This window comes from Mus musculus, chromosome 9, assembly GCF_000001635.26.
Source record: "Mus musculus strain C57BL/6J chromosome 9, GRCm38.p6 C57BL/6J".
Taxonomy (NCBI): Eukaryota; Metazoa; Chordata; class Mammalia; order Rodentia; family Muridae; genus Mus; species Mus musculus.
In genome coordinates this window covers 13,601,427-13,619,204 of record NC_000075.6, presented here as the reverse complement: position 1 = coordinate 13,619,204, position 17,778 = coordinate 13,601,427, and the positions used below count along the sequence as shown (strand labels likewise).

Below are 17,778 nucleotides of genomic sequence, written 5' to 3'. Positions count from 1 at the left end.
TAAAATAAAGAAAAATCTCTCATGTACGTGTACATAAAATGCTAGGGCAGCTACATACTCAAAGTGCTCACACTTTGACCAAATTGGGAAACACCAAAGGGTTTAAGGAAGTACAAAATTTCTAGCTTCTTTTTATATTCCTTTCCAGATTCACCCTTACCCTCTTTGGCATCCTCTAAGTTAGAAGAGCTCTCAGGTCCAAGGGGACCTCTGTCTTCTATAATCCCATCACTTTGCAGTACCTGCATTCAGCCTTTTGCCACATTCAGGGTTCCCAGATCCTTCTTCCTCACTTAAGATCTAGGATGTCTGGGTGTTTGCTATCCTTGGCCCCCTCACGCTGGAGGGACAATGCTATGGGGGCATGCCCTTATTAAATAAGACACTCAAAGTGCAGGTTTTCCTGGAGATGTTTTTCTTCTGTTTTTGTCTTAGTTAATGCTCTACAGATGTGAAAGGACACCATGACCACAGCAACTCTTATAAAAGAAAACATTTATTTGGGGGCTTGCTCACAGTTTGAAAGGGTTAGTCCATTATCATCATGGTGGGAAGCAGACAGGCATGGTGGTGGAGAGGTAGCTGAGAGCTTCGCATCCTGATCTGAAAGTAGCCAGGAGAGAGAGGGAGAGAGGGAGAGAGGGAGAGAGGGAGAGAGGGAGAGAGGGAGAGAGAGAGGGAGAGAGAGAGAGAGAGAGAGAGAGAGAGAGAGAGAGAGAGAGAGAGAGAGAAACAGAGACAGAGACACAGAGACACAGGGCCTGGTATGGACTTTTGAAACCTTAAAGATCACTCCTTACTAGGAGTGATCACACCTCCTCCAACAAGGCCACACCTCCTAATCCTTCCCAAACACTTCCATTAACCAGGGAATCAAGCAGTCAAGCATATAAGCCTACGTGAGGTCATCTTATTCAGACCAAGACACTCATTAAACCTTGTAACAAAGCCAAGTTGAAAAGCAGTACTGTACAAGTGTTATGAGAAAAGGTGCTAGGACCAGGCTTACATTGCAATGCAGTGACCTGGCAACTCACCAGGCTTGCCTGAGCCTCTGTGTCCCAAACTGAAAAAAGTCTCACAGGAAAGGACTAGATAAGTCATATTGAAATCTGGCCCAATGTTCGCAGCAGTGACTCCATAACTATCGTTTATAAGAAAAGTCCACGACTTTCTGTTTTGCACATGTTCTGTGTGTCTCCACAGCAACATATCTGTGCAGCTCACAACGCCAAAGCACCGCCTTCACTAACCCAGGAAACAGACTGAGCTTTTGAAATCTTACACCCATGGAGCAAGTTTGCACACCCATGCAGCCATAACAATAAATGTTTCAAGAGGATAAAGCGTCCATCATTGGTTCCCTGAACCAATAGCTGCTTCATCTCTAAAGCAAGAGCTGTCTCCACCACAGTGTGGTTTCCATGGCTCTGCCCACAGACCTAAATTATTTAATGTCCACTCAGGATAATTGCAAAGTAGCTAAGGTTGAAATGCTTTTCAAAAAGTTGTATTCCTTTTGAATGTCTCTGAATCAAGCAAAGGAAATTCATAGCACTGTGTCTACTTTATTTGTCAGGGATTTAAAGCATGATAACTTTATTGCCCTGCATCTGCCTAGCAGCTTGTTAGATATACATCAGGTATGCAGTTTATAGATAAGGTCACACAGTTATTAAGTGTAGGTCTGTTTGGTCCTAAAGCCAACCATTTCCATCCTGTTATGTTTTAGCCAGTCAGTCTAGGACCAAGGTTCACCTGGCAGGAAGATGGCCCATGGCAGTGAGCACAGGGCAGCCTTAGACCTCAGGTAAAACATGGTAGAATTGGGAACATCCAGGATGCAGTGAAGGACTGGATGTGAACTGTATTCCTTGCCATCTTGCTCACCAAAACCTGTTCCAGCCATCTCTCTGCATTGCCTGGCTTGTCCATGCACAGGTGGCATGTGGCTGTGATGGAGGTGAGGTGCTGGAGGAGCAAGTGTGACTCCAGCAGGAAAGCAACCTGACCCATGCTGGATGCATAGTGATTTACTGAACCTGGGAGCTAGCTGTAAAGGCGCAGCAGACAGAAGCATTAGAGAAGCAGATCTCCTCCGCATGGCTCTGCAGTCTTTGATACACTGCAGTCTTCATAGTGACTTCTTGACTGCTCAAGTTAGTGTGGATGAGACTTCTGTTACTAACCAAGCAGTCTAACCCAGCCCCTCCAGATGTCCAATCAGTTATGAACAGAATTCAGTCAATGGTGGGGCTTCCCCAGCTTCTTTCTGCTCCCAGAAAATGACAGCAAGAGACTCAAGGTGTCTGCTGTGTGTTCTAGGGTAGGGAAGAGGCAGGAGCAGACTCAGCCATGTGGCTTGTGATTTATTTCAGCACGGACTGCATTTGAAGGGTCCTCCCTGCATAAAGAACAATGGAATACATTCTTTCCCAGGTTTGCGTTTTCACCCTTGATTTATTTTCCACTGCTTTGAAAAGGCAAAAGACAGGAACGTACTACAAACTTGTTCTGCCAGATTCTGCAGCCACTCCTCTCCCAGCCTGCACTCACTATGGGATTCAGTCTGTCCCACACTCTCTCTGTGGGCCGCCAGGATTGCAGAAGCAGGCCCAGAAGGAGCAATTGATACACTGGCTCTGGAGATAGCAACACTAACAGCCATTTATTCAGGGCCTTAGCACTGGCCTTGAGCTGAGCAAGCTCTTCATCTAGGTAAATAAATCTTAGAGCTCCTACTCTTCAAAACAACACACATTACTGCTCTTTCAGCACTGCATGCGTTCCCTCTTTTCTAGACAACAAAGGTGAGTTTGAAGACTGAGTGACATTGTGGCTAGAAAACACATGCAGTCAGCAATGAAGCCCAGAGTGCAAGCAAGTGCTTCCATGGTGGGCTCAGAGATAAATACCACCTATGTGTCTGGATACTGAGGGGCCAGACACCTAAAACTGACTCTCACATTGGCTCTCTTTGCCAGCTTAGCCTAGAGATTTCACTTCTGTGCTCTATAGAAAGATTATATTTGGGGTCATTTCCTGCCCAAGCCTAGAGAATGGTAAATATCAAGGGAGTAGGGATTGAAGGTGGCCACTCACCACAGGTGAAGATACCTAAAGATGGGTATAGAAAAGGAGACATGTGGTTCTGTGGAGACAGAGAGATGCCATTAAAGCTCCATTGAGGGTTAGGGGTGCTGCTCATGGTAGAGGGAACATGCAGCATGCAGAAAACGCTAGGTTCAATTCTACACACACACACACACACACACACACACACACACTCACACACTCACACATACACACACACACTCACATTCTCTCTTTCTCTCTCACACACACACACATTCACACACTCACACACTCACATACTCTCTCTCTCTCTCTCTCTCTCTCTCTCTCTCTCTCTCTCTCTCTCTCTCTCCACACACACACACACACACACACACACACACACACACACACTCACACACTCCAAACCCTATGAGGCATGACACTACTGACAGGGTTTTGTGGAAAGATTGTGTTAGAAATAGATTGTATCCCACCTTCTAGAAGTTTCCAATCATAACCATCTCACCAAGATCCATCAAATACACAGATGCAGTAGCCATGGATTGAACTAATGGGACCCTACAATCTAAATGACACTCAAAGCTCACATCTTTAAAGTACTTCTATTGCTGAAGTAAAATCTTTTCTCCAGACACATGGGTTTGAATTATGGTGTAGAGCTTTTAAAAGGTTCCAATCAAATACAGATGAGAATGGATAGACACCATCATTAAAACCTCAGTGCAAAAGAGTTTCTTAGAAAACACAATGTGAACTTGCAGAAAGGAGAATCAGGACCTAAAAAAATGTGAGTTGGAAGTGGGTGATCAATAGTGAGGGTGCAGCTTTAAATGGAGAAGGGTGGAGGTCAGAATAGAGAAGCTGAGAGCTACCCAATTGTACCTTCCAGTAACTTGGGTGGCATGGGACAGGAGAAGGAACCATGTGCTGAGGCACAGAGACAACAGCATGTTTTAGAAAGGAGTTTATTATACTGACAAGTTGGAGGGAGGATTTCCAAGATGCATCTGCTACTGAGGGCTGGTAGACTCCGTAGACAGGGTCATCATAGCCTTAATGCCCACTAAAATGTGTTAATTCATTTGAATATGGAGAAATGGTAAGCTTTTAAGCTATATTAATGTTCTTGTATATTATGATTGTTAACATTCATTGTGAACTTGACAGAATGTAAAATCACCCAGGAGAGGAACCTCTGGCTGTATCTATTATAAGAGATTATTTAGATTAGGTTCTCTATACCTGGATGTGGGCAGCACCTTTCCACAGATTAGGGTCCTAGAATGAATAAAAAGGAGAAAGCAAGCTGAGCTCATTATTGTCTTTCTCTGCTTCCTGACCATGAACACAGTCTAACCAGCTGGTTGCTAGGCTGCTGTCACTTCTGCCTCACCGTGACCGACTGTACCCTGAACTGTGAGTCAAAATATCTCCTTTTACTTCAGCTGATTTTCCATAGCAACAGCCAGTGCTGACTGCTTCTACCCTGAGATTCTGTTGAAGAGTGCCACTGGATCCTTCCAGCATGGAAGAAATTGTGAATCCTGGCATTATAATTATATAGGAACAGCCAGATTACAGGGCACACCTATAATCCCAGCACTCTGGAGGCTGAGGCAGGGGGATATGAGGTACCGGTACCTTCTACACAATGAGACTCCCTTCCGAAGCAAAAGTTAGCAATGCCATGAAGCAGTGTGCCAGCCGGTACAGGCTCCCTCGGCCAATACTTGGCCTCTTGATGGTTGACATGCTGTTGTTGCCTTTTGGCCTTTACCATGTCTCTCGTCTAACTGTTTTGGACACAGTGTGCATGCAGAGGCAGCCAAGAAGAAAGAGCAGCCGGGTGAAGATGCCCAGCATGTCCGGGGAATGGGTAAGGATAGACTGCAGGGAGAGAATGGTGCCATGATTGGTTAGAGGTTGATGGAGAAATCTCTGCATGTCAGTCTTGAAGCTTCATTATAAGAGAGAGAAGAGACTAGAAGTCACTCCACCAGTGAGCAGATTTATTAACTACATAGAGAAAGCTCTAAGCCACATCCTGTGTTGTCATTCAAGACTTAAAGGAGATACTGCAAAGGGTACTTTGAATTTTTCACAAGAAATCCAAAATTGCTATGATGGTGTGTGAGATGCTGTACTGAGTACACCCTCTGGGTGGTCATTCTTTGGGGGTGTGGCCATCCACACAAGTCTAGTTTGGTTAACACTTCACATAAGAATCCTGACTTTCTTCTCTTAAGATCCAGTGGGCTGCGGCTCTTCACCCCCTCCCCCTTTCTCAGTCTTCTCTGAACATCCCCTTGCCTTTTGAGACATATGGTCTCTGCTGGGGTAGGCATAAGCCTGCTTAGGCTAGCTAAGTCTACAAGCAGTGACCTGTCATCCTTGAGGCTGCAGAGGTGGTACCAAGAGCACTTATGGGGGACTGCGGCCCGTCAGTAAACAGCTCTGTTTTAAACAGCTGCATTTCACTCTTGCAAAGGACTTGAAACATAAACTTCCTGGAGGGATTTGAAAGCGCCATGATTGCACGATCCTCTGGTTTCTGTTTCTTCCCCTGCCCCCATCCTTTTCCACAAACTAAATGTACTCTTTGTCTCCTGTGCTGCCATGGAAACAAGCGATGCACCTCACAAAGGTAACAATTCATTCCGCAGGCCACAGTCCCTCAAGTAGATTCCTGTTCCTCTCAACCAGGCATGCAGGAAAGATTGAAATCTGTAGCTGCCTGGAGGGTGTGTGTGTGTGTGTGTGTGTGTGTGTGTGTGTGTGTGTGTCTGTGTCTGTGTCTGTGTGTCTGTGTGTGTGTCTGTGTGTGTGTCTGTGCGCTTACCTGGGTCACCATGTGAGTTTTCCTTACTGCCCATTAGTGATGTGGTTGTCGCTAGAAATTACGGATGATCTAGAAAGAGACTGGCTCAAAAGATCACGAGTGACTTCTCATTGGTTACTACAGTGAAATGTTTGGGATCTTGGAATAATACATTTGAGCTCATCACAACTCTCAAAGGGGAAAGTAATTCCTCCCTGGTTTACATTTCCTCTTGCAAGTGTCACTTCCAAGTTTATCATCAGAAAAATCCTTTAGTAAGGGAGAGAAGAAACTCGAGACTTGGGTCCTTTTCCAAAGATATTATACAGCGCCCTTTCTTTTTTAGCCTTGCAGAACTGTGGACTTTTTGTCAGTTAATGCTGCTGGATTGACTATGTCCAACCCAATAGTAAGTTCTCTAAGCATGGGCCTTGGGTCCAATGCTTCACTGCATATGTACCTGCCACGATGCTTGCTGTGGCTGAATTGCTTTCTAAAAATAGCCATGTTTTGTCTCAGTCCCCAGGACACTGACCCTTTTAGGCACTAAGCATCAATTAGCAAGAAGTCTGTAGCTGTGGGGATCCTTTTCATGCTCAATCCACGTCCCACTAGCTTCTACATCAGTGTAAAGCCTTGAGAACGGGAGCCAAGAGGAAGATGAACATCATCAAAATGAGGCAAAACTGAAGGGGTGGGAACGTGGTGATGGGCTCAGGGTAATCGTACGCCACTGTGCTGATCCCAAACTGGCACAGAAGCTCCTAGTGACTGACTCCGTGCCAGGAGGGACGTGCGGGAGTCACAAGGCACACTTTCTGTGTGAATCTAGACACAAACTTTCACTCCTTTAAGAAAAATTGTGGGGTTTGAGTTGGTTGAGGGCTTTGCTGTTGGTAGACCAGCTAGGGAAAATACACTAGATGTGTCTGGAAATTCTGTCCATAACTTTGCTCCTTAAGACTCAAGCTTCAAGAGATTTTATCACTTCAACATAATAACCATTCTTTATAAAACTTGAAATAAAAATGAGAATTCTTTATTTGTAAGACAGGATTTTAGTATATACATACATACATACATATATACAGATATTTATACATATATGTATCTGTATGTAAAAAATCATGAGATATTTTGTATGCTAACATTAAGATTAATTTAAAGATATTCAAAGTAGATATCTTTCTTATATAGTCAACTACTACATTAAATAATGTCATTCCAGGTCTAGTTCATGATAACGATATCCCAGCTTGTTCCCGTAATCCCTGCAAAGACTTGCAGGAGCCTTTCAGAGATGGACCCACTGTGTTGGACACAGAGAAGAACACAATATTCTATAAGGCCTGAAGGAAAAAAAAGAATAACTGCTTTGTGCATGAAATACTTTATCCATGACTCACTTTTTGCCCAAAATATATCGAAGTGAATCCAAAGTAAATGCTATGTCTAGCATGCTGGCACGACTCCTAAAACTCTGAATGTCCTTCTCAGCAGAATGCACAGTGCATTGCCATCATCAATCATGACAGTGCTCTCTCCCACTTCACTTGGAGGGTCCAGCTCCAAAGGGCTCTCTGGAAGGCTAACGGCATCCTGCTTTCCCTCAGAGTTTTTGGCTCTGCTATGATGATTTTAGCACTTTCTGCCTTGTATTGTTTTTGGCAACTGTTACAAGTATGTGAGGTTTTTTTTTTTTTAATTTTTATTTTAAAATTTTTTTACTTCAGTATGATTTCAAAAGTCAACAGGAGACAAGCTTCTCATGGCTCCACTAACCCATCCCAGCTCTAGCCCAGGGAAACACTCACTGACTAATTGGTGATTAGTGTTATTGGGCATCCAGTTGGTCTGGGCACTTGGTAGTACATAGGGCACCAATGCTTCTCTGCCTAGGCTCATGATGAAGCCTGTCTTTGTAAGCATCACTAACTGATAACATTTCTTTCTTCTTATTTTTTTTACTAGATGTTTTCTTCATTCCATTTCAGATGTTATCCCCTTTCCTAGTTTCCTCTCCGAAAGTCCCATATACCCTCCCTCTCTCCCTGCTCCCCAACCCACCCACTCCCACTTCCTGGCCCTGGCATTCCCCTATACTGGGGCCTAGAATCTTCGCAAGACCAAGGGCCTCTCCTTCCACTGATGGCTGATTAGGCCATCCTCTGCTACATGTGCAGCTAGAGACATGAGCTCTGAGGGTACTGGTTAGAGACAAAGTTTGGAGCAGAGACTGAAGGAAGGACCATCCAGAGAATGCCCTACCCAGGGATCCATCCCATAAACAACCACTAAACCCAGACACTATTGCATATACCAACAAGATTTTGCCGACAGGACCCTGATATAGCTGTCTCCTGTGAGGCTATGCCAGTGCCTGGCAAATACAGAAGTGGATGCTCACAGTCTTCTTTTGGATGGAACACAGGGTCCCCAACGAAGGAGTTAGAGAAAGTACCCAAGGAGCTGAAGGGGTCTGCAGCTCTATAAGAGAAGCATTTCTTTCTTTCTTTCTTTCTTTCTTTCTTTCTTTCTTTCTTTCTTTCTTTCTTTCTTTCTTTCTTTCTTTCTTCCTCTCTCTCTCTCTCTCTCTCTCTCTCTCTCTCTCTCTCTCTCTCTCCCCCTCCCTCCCTCCCTCCCTCCCTCCCTCTCTCTCCCCCTCTCTCTCTCTCTCTCTCTCTCTCTCTCTTTTCTTTCTTTTTTTTGTTTTTTTGTTTTTTTTGTTTTTTTTTTGTTTTTGTTGTTGTTGTTTTGAGACAGAGTTTCTCTGTATAGCCCTGGCTGTCCTGGAACTCACTTTGTAGACCAGGCTGATCTCAAAGTGCTGGGATTAAAGGTGCGCGCCACCACGCCTGGCTAGTAGAAGCATTTCTTGTCCAGGCGTAGAGCTGTTACTTCCTATGGTACAGCTGAAAGGTTTCAGAGAAGAGAAAGCACAGATGCTTCAAGAAGTTGCTGCTGTTTTCTGTGGTGGTGGGAGTTAGATTTGTTTCAAAATGTTGGTCAGTGTCTGTAAATGTATGAGGCAGAGAGAACCAGTATTGTCTGTTCATTGTTTGGGGCTGAAGTATGGCTATTGATATATTCCATGTTTTCAAACTGCAATGTCAAAACAAAGCCTCTCTTAGTTTTACACCAGCCTTCTTCTACTGTTAGTGGCTTTAGGGACTTCAGTAAGTCTTAAACGTCTTTCCAGTATCTGACTGTAAGTTATCCCCCTCCTTTCAAATTTTCTCTGTTTTCAGAACACTCTGAGGCTCTGATCTTCTACCTCACATCTGCTTGACTTGTGTTGTCCATGTAGTAACAAAAGCTGTGTCCTGTTCAGACCAACATACAGCCTTTGCCTTCTCCCCTTTTCCTTCCGTCCCTTCCTCTTCCACAACTCACCCCCATCCTCCTTTGTGGTTTCTTCCTTCCCTGTCCCTTCCTCCCTCCATCTCTTTCTTTTTAATGCTGAGAACGGAAACAATCATTTCCCTTTCAGTGTCTATGCATCCGTCTCCTTCCCCTTGGCATGCTCTCCCTCCCAGGACTCCCCTCTCTCATAGCTAGCTCTCCTTTTCCTTTCATCTCTGAGGGTGGATCCAGCAGAGGTCTTTTTCATGACTGCTACATCTAAGGATATGGCTATTGTCTGTCCACAATTACTTGCCAGTTTCCTTTACAATATTTATAATTTCAAATAACTCTATTAATTAAGTTCCATTTTTAAAGTCTGATCTCCCATGTTATAAAATAACCTATAGGGAAAGGCTTAGAGGACATGGCTGTTTTTTGACCAATGCATATTATCTTTAGTATGACTTGAAGAAATCTGCCAGAGAGAGGAGTGTTTAAAGCAAATAAAAAACGCCTCTAAGAAACTTGGAGATGCTGAATGATATTCTGATGGTAGAAGGAGTTGTCTTTTCTCTTAGCTCACATGTCATTATTTTTCCATTTTCCTGCACTGAATGCATACCACCTAAAAGCAGATTAAAGTGGGCGCTCACTGCATATCTCTGCCCTTGTTAACCACACCCCACATTCTTGGGTGAAAGATTTTCAGTCTAGAACATTCCACTTAACCAGCCCCAGTGGACAGGATCAAGGCAGACAGTGGGCTCGAACTGAGTGTTTTAACTACTTTTTAGCAATGGACAATCAAAACAAGGGTTCTTCCTGCCCCCCAGTCCCGAGTATTTGAAGGGAGAGAAATGGCTGCTCAGGGCTCTTCCTGCCCTCCAGTCCGGAGTATTTGAAGGGAGAGAAATGGCTGCTCTGGTGCTTTTGAAGATTGGCTCACATAGGCTCGTGCATTTGAATGCTTAGTTACCAGGGAGTGGATTAGGAGGTGTGACCTTGTTGAAGGAAATGTGTCACTTTTTTGAGGTTTCTTAGCTACTTCTCCAGCACTACCTCTAACTGCCACCATGCTCCCTGGTGTGGTGGTGATGGACTAAGCTCCTGCAACTGTAAACGAGGCACCAATTAAATGCTTTCCCTTATAAGAGTTTCCTTGACCATGGTGTCTCTTCACAGTGATAGAACAGTGACTAAGTCAGCTGGTCTCCTGACTGTGTCTCCTAAGACAGTCATCCTTAGTGACACACAGGAAGAGACAGAGAAAGCATGGGTCATCTGCAGGATGTAGGAGAATGGAACTGACTCAGAGGGCACACCAGGAAGAGAGGACAGGCAGGGAAAGTCTCTAGCTTTCCAAGACTGGCTTCCAGCATTTAGGGGGACTCGTGAGATCCCTACAATTTACCTTTCCACACTTGACCACAGGCCCACTTTGAATCTTTTGTTCACTGGAGCCTTTTTAAGAAAGCTCCTGCTGTGTAAACAAACTACTTCTATCTAATTAAAACAAAGATGAAAACAAGCTAACAATTGCATTCAAATTAAAATTTTTATAGAATAAATGAAAATGAAAAGCTAAGCACACACATTTATTTTGGTGTCCTTTTTAACTTTACAAGTTATCCCAGCTCTTCCACAGCCTTTCTGGAAGAGGAACACTCTTGATCAAGAATGAGCCGTGTTCTCCACAGCAAAGGCAGAACAGGGTTACTTCCTGTTGTCTCCACATGTCTGTATGGCTAGTCAAGGTAGGTCCCAAGATTACATCTCCACCATTCTCTCTTCAGTGCAAAAGAGCAGTCTGGAAATGAACCGTCTATGGGAGTCGTGTTTGGACACCTGAGGATTGCAATGTGCAAACTGGTTTGGGCACAATCACCTGGATAGAAGATCAGGAGGAGCCCTTTAGGACCCTGCAGGGTCCAGCTCGTTAACTACATCACGTGAGAATGGTAAGTGGTGTTTAGAAGGCAGCTTGGCACAGTCCCTGAAAGCTCTAAACAACGCCTTTGATGTTTCTTGGCACTGATGTTGTCACCCTTTTTAAACTTTGAGAGAAATGTTTTTTTTTATAGCAACTATATCCAAGTTCAGTGTAGAGTGTTGATGTGTTTTCTCTGTTCTAAACGCCAGTGTGAGGCTCTGTGAACCACAGGGACAGATGCTCCAATGAGGACCTCAGCTCCATAGTTTCTTTTCACTTCAAAGACACGTCTGAGTGGGAATCATCTAATTGGTTCCGAGAAACAGGAAGAGGTTTACAAAGATATTTTGTTATAATTGAAACAAACAAAACCCCAAATCAGTATTTTAGGCAAGTTAGGTCTTTTAGACCAGAAAATGAGACCTATGAACAGATAGAATGCTCCCCCACCCCTTGTTTTCTAAAAAATGCAAACTTTTTCTGGGAAAACTCCACTACTTGTCATGTGTTCATGGGAAGTATTTCTTGATCATTTAAATGGCATTAAATGTGAGACACCAGACCTCCATACTGCCTGCAGTAGAGGTATTCTTTGAAACGTCTTACAGCAATACAAATGCCCTACCTTTGATGTAACCTGTTCAGCTTGGTAATTACAGGATGGAAGTTGATTTCTGTACCTGACAGAGTCTAGTTCTTTATGTGTGGCCAGCTTCTTTGAAGACGAAAAAAAAAAAAATTAAAACCACCTATATTGAAAAATAAATCTTTTTAATGAGCACAAATGAAAAGAGTTTTCTGTGTCAAAGCAGTAAGCTGGGAGCATGGGACAGTGAGGGTCGGCAGAAGCTGCTCAGGTTCCTGAACCTGTCGCTACACAAGAGCACAGGATGGTGCTTCTTCTCCACGAAGGGCTCTGAGGGTGAGCATGCTTGAATCGCCCTGTCTCAGCCATCATTCTGAGACATTCCTTAAATTAAAACTCTTCCCCGTGTGTCGCTTGCTCTGCTTAACATATCAGGGGTACAGCTTCAACTTGGGAATCTTAGGATCCTCAGAAGTCCTCCAGCTGTTTAGTGTATTTGACTTTTAGATATGAGGCAGAAGGCACTCTCTCCACTACCGCCATCACACAAACACACCAGCTACCACCTTGTGAACTGAATACTAAGGCTACTGGGACTTAGGCTCCCACACCAAAACCACACACTTCTCCATTGTACCAGCTTTACAATTAACATTGTATCCACTGGCTGCATTTCTGGAGCATAAAATGACTCCTGGCTTGATCCCTGCACTGCCGTGTCTCTTTCCTTCATCAGATCAGAGTCCTGATCCCTGATTGCTGTGTTTAGTTTACTAGAATCCAACCCCAGCTCACAAGTCTCTCCTGGGTTGAGGAGATGCCCAGTGGAGAAGGGAGCTTGCACAAGCATGAAGTCCTGAGTTTAAATCCCCAACACCGGTTTAAAAAGTCAGGTGCTGTGCACATCTGTAAACCCAGTGCTGTAAGGGACTGAGGCAGCATGATTGTTGGGATTTGCTGACTGCCAGATGAGCAAAAAAAAAAAAAAAAAAAAAAACATGAACGAGAGAGAGAGAGAGAGAGAGAGGAGTGACTGCCGAGCAGGGCACGTGGACATGCACAACTGACACATGGAATGTAAGCACACTCTCTCCCTACTAGAGTGGGTATATGATCACCATTCTGTTTTGCAGGCAATGGTTGACTTGCCCTGTGCATTTAATGAACGTGTAGTTATTCATGCTATGGGGTCTTGTTCAGTCCCCTAGCCAGGATTAAAAGTACTGTGTATCTTCTAATGCCTCGGGAGGCAGTTTATTGTTCTGGTTCAGAGCTCAAGCTAAGGTAGCAGGGACTAGATTCAAATCCCTATTCTACTTTCTACAACATTTACAACAGAGAGGCAACACTGTGGAATTTGCTTAATCCTTCTCTTCCTCAGTTTACCCTATTCATAAGCAGGATAAAAATTTCAACTCAGTAGATGTACTGACATTTAACTGTGACAATGTCTATAAAATTTACAATTCAGACTGTGGCAAATAATAGAATATTAGTAAACATAAGTACAATAAAGGTACAGCTAGTCCCCATCAAACCTCCAGGAGAAGGAGAGGAGCTGCAGGCTTGTATGTGCATAAATGGCTAATTATTTGATAAATTATATATTCATAATGAAGTTTTCAGAAATGCCAGACTGCCAGGATTTAAAGAGTATTCAGACAGCTAATACTGTGGTGATGCCTAGAGGTTGGCATGCGCAGAGAAGGCTTTTCCCTCCCTTTCTCTCTGAGAACAGCTTCTGTATCAGCACCCTCCATTACAGCTTCTATAATAGGTTGCCATATATGTTTGTTGGGTTCTAATGAGCTACTCTAGCAACCTAATCAAACTCTAGCTCAGAGTCAGGTCATCTCAAAGCCTAGGACACAATTCAATCTTGTGACTAGCATCCGAAGTGGGTGGTAGTGTTGTGGGTCTGAGCCTTAGCCTGTAGTGACTGGTGCCAGCTTCAAGTGGAGATTTGGGTGGTACCATGGTTATAGCCTAAGGATTCTTAGGTTGGGAGCTTGGTAGGTGATGCTCTAGTGCTAAGAGATAATGGGACTGTACTGGCTAGTTCTGTGTCAACTTGACACAGCTGGAGTTATCACAGGGAAAGGAGCTTCAGTTGAGGAAATGCCTCCATGAGCTCCAACTGTAAGGCATTTTCTCAATTAGTGATCAAGGGGGAAAGGCCCCTTGTGGGTGGGACCATCTATGGGCTGGTAGTCTTGGTTCTATAAGAGAGCAGGCTGAGCAAGTCAGGGGAAGCAAGCCGGTAAAGAACATTCCTCCATGGCCTCTGCATCAGCTCCTGCTTTCTGACCTGCTTGAGTTCCAGTCCTGACTTCCTTGCTGATGAACAGCAATGTGAAAGTGTAAGCCGAATAAACCCTTTCCTCTCCAACTTCCTTCTTGGTCATGATGTTTGTGCAGGAATAGAAACCCTGACTAAGAAAGGGATATTGAAGGCATAACAGGTAGGGCTTGATCTGTAATAATTAGGTCAATGGGGCTTTTGCCTCCAGAAGATAGCAATGGGTAATCTTAGGAGGGTTTGTGGTAGAAAGAGAAGAAGGCTCTCCTCAGGAGAACCTTAAGACTAGTCTGGCCTTTCCTGCTTTGTAAGTTCCACTTTACCTTGGACTTTCAGCCTCCAAAAGTGAGCTGTATAAACTTCATTTCTTTTTACATTACCCAACCTTGAGTGTTTTATTACAGCAGTGAAAAAATAGAGAAATATAGTCAGTGTATGTGGAACCCCCCCCCCACCCTCCCTCCCGCACCCCCCCCCATGTGGTGTCCAAAGTATTCGGTGACCAGATTAGGGCAAACACTTTGGGTTTGTCCTAACTCCACCATTCACCTATTGCCTGTATGTAGCCTTGGGTGTCTTTCAAGGTTCTGAGGAATGAGTATCCAGAGGAAAGGACAGTTGTACGCCACAGAAGCACATGTAGCTGTCTCACTGAGTCAGGGCTCCTTTATCCACAGCACAACCTACAGTAAGTTCTCACAGTTCTCTACTTTGCTTTTCTCATCTTTAAAATGCACAGATGTGGTTCAGTGATAGGAAGTTGAATTAGCATGTTGAGATCTCAGAGTCGATGCCCAGGGTCTCCAATCATAGTTATCATAACCTTAATGCAAAATTAAATGAATATATCTAAAGTTCTTAAATAGCCTTTGACACATAGAAATCTCCCAGTAACACCAACTACTATTAGGATTATAAGTTCCTTTTGGCAACCTTGAGAAACATATACATTTTATAGATGACAAAATATGATCCTCATAAAAGTTTCAGCAGGCATTGGGGAGGTAGTTCCGTCAGCAAAGAGCTCACTCTGTGAGCCTGAGTACCAAGTTTAATCCACAGCATGGATGTGAAAAAGCTGGGCATGGTGGTACTAACTACGAATGCCAGCACTGTCCAGCAGAGCAGCCAAGTCTAATTAGCGAGCTCTGGACCAGTGAGACCCTGGAGCTGCACCTGAGGCATTGCACGTTAGGTTTTCCTTTGGCCTCCATGTGCACAAGCACACATATGCATCTCTACTGTGCAGTGTGACCTACACACACACACACACACACACACACACACACACACACACACACGCAGGGGGAAGAGAATGAGAATCAATTAAGCCCAAATCCACATTCTGGATTAGTGCCTGGATAGAAGTTGGACTCATTCACTGAGGAAAGGAATGCGGGGAGAGGATTGTGTTTCACGATGGTGGTGGTTGGCAGTCAGGCAAATGATGGGCTCAAGTTCGGGCATGTTGAGTATGAGATGTTTGTGGGCTGTGGAAGTGGCAGTATCCCTTTGCTGGCAAAAGGTTCAGGATGGTTAGTCAGGAGAGAGACCTGGGTTCTTGATGAACTGAGTAGACTCACTGAAGGCATGGCTGCTGCCAAGATGACAAATAGGAGAAGAGCAAAGGGATGGGGTGAAGCCAGGGCCGTCGAGACTTAAGGAGTGATGGAGGTCGAGTGAGGTAGAAGAGATGAACAATGGAGAGCGCCAAGGAGGAAGTGAGCATCGTCTTCCAGCAGTGCACTGTCACCTGTGGCAAGGCCGAGTCCTATATGATGTGTATACATTTGATTAGGGGCCTAAGTGAAAAGCTTGACAGAAGGAGAGATACACAACAGCTGGAGAAACTTACAGGGGAGGATGCTGCCTGGCCATTCCTTTTTAAAATGTCCCCACCTGGTTTGTGCACTCCTTGACATTTTAGAGATTAAATAGTTAAAACGTTCAAGTCAATGATGCCATTATTCTGCCTAACTCTATCCCTTGATCTTAAGCTCCCTCCCCTTAATCCCTGCTTACCTCCTCTTCTCTAGCACAGTAAGGGATGCGAGATACTACAAGTCCTTCTCCAGACTCTAAGTGGAAGGCAAGGAGCTTGCCTATATCTGGAGTACATTGGTGGGATGCCTGCATTAGCAACAGGATCTTGAACACCCATTCGAAGCAGAAGAAACAGGCAAGAGGCCAAGCTATGAGAGAGATGGACACCAAGAGTTATGGGTCCTGAGCTCAGACATTGGTTTTGGTCAGGCTTTATTTCTAAGTGAGTAAAGGTATATAGATGGCCAAATACTGTTTAGGGGACAACAGCCAACCTCGGGAGAACCTTAAAGAGAAATGGATGCCATGGGTGACTTCCTACAGCACATAGCTCTTTCAGAAACCAAGGAATGAGAAAAACCTGTTTCAAATAGTATTGTACTTGATCATGAAAACCGACGATAATACAAAGCATCAGGATTGGCTCCAATCATTTATTAAATTAAATAATTTGTTAAATTAGGACGCATATGGGAATTGCTTTTGACCTGACAGTATTATGCTACTGGATCAGAAAGACTAGTGGGGCTTGATCTGTGGATACCTATCAGAATGCAAAGCTATCATTTTCTCCATCAAAGACAACATAGTCAAGAACTCAAATGTATACATACAGCTAGATGGAGGAACAATTTGACAACCCTTGATCTATCTTTGCATCAATTCAGATCACTCTTCATTATCTGAATTCACCCAGCTAGCACCTATGCATTCAGTTCTTCCTTTTTATATTTTTAAACTTTCAATGTCATTTAGTAACATTGTTTCCCTGAGAGCAAGTGCTACAGGTGCCATTTTCCTCACTACCTTTGGCAATAGAAAGAAGTGTTGTTTTTTTTTTTTCTCCAAATGCCCTTTATCCATTCCTAGCAAATTCATAGCTTTATGACAGGCACCAATATGGTCCTAGGCAGACACGATTTATCTTTGTATGCGGCTTCTCTGTGTGCACGTGTGTGTGAACGCTCCTCATTCCCATTGTCTGCCTTCTTTTAACTCTGCTCTGATCTCTCTAATCACAGTTTGGGATTCACCTGAATCTTCCAGCTGAGGCAGCTGAAAAAGCCAACATCGAGTCACAGAGACTGAACTCTGCAGAGGAAATGGCAGTTTTCATCAGCATGCACTTGGGCACGCACTTGAAAAGGGCTTGGATGTGAGTTTTTTTTTTTTTTTTTAGCAAGATGCTGCATGCATGTGACCTCTGTGTGCTTGAGAATGGCACTGCCTCATACGCTGGCTATCTCCTCCATAATTAAAGAGAAGGCTTTGAAAAGGAATAGATGGCTTTGATTTTGAAAACATTATTTTTGCAATTCAGAGCCCCCAGCTCTCTATGCCTAGTAGCCAAGGCATGGAAATTGTTCATACAAATCTTTTAGGAGGCTGAGGAGAGACTTTAGCTTTCCAGCCACATTTTTCTCTGAGGGAGAAAAATCTAATTTCTTACAATTTTTCTTATGTGTCTATCACAAGGTTAGGTTTTCTTTTTCTTAAAAAGTTTCTATAGCAACAATGGCCCATCACAGAGCTCTATTACTTGAGTGTTTATAGATGCAGCTTATGAAACTACCAGGTCTCTCTGCCGCATGGAAGGTGAAAGGAAAGCATCAGTCTGTGGCTTGGAGAAGATTAGCAAATGGTGTCAATAAGTGATTTCTAGAACATGAAAAAGCATG

The 17,778-nt window shown here is 43.9% G+C and overlaps 1 protein-coding gene and 1 long non-coding RNA gene across 4 annotated transcripts in view; one reads left to right on the top strand and one right to left on the bottom strand.

Moving 5' to 3' along the window:
* Positions 1 to 17,778, bottom strand: part of Maml2 (mastermind like transcriptional coactivator 2) — a 412,973-nt gene that overhangs the window by 90,329 nt on the left and 304,866 nt on the right.
* Positions 8,796 to 17,778, top strand: part of Gm51666 — a 28,010-nt gene continuing 19,027 nt past the window's right edge. Inside the window, exons 1-2 of the long non-coding RNA XR_003948103.1 lie at positions 8,796 to 11,199; positions 17,122 to 17,255. This is a non-coding gene — a long non-coding RNA (predicted gene, 51666). The remainder of the gene's footprint in view (positions 11,200 to 17,121; positions 17,256 to 17,778) is intronic.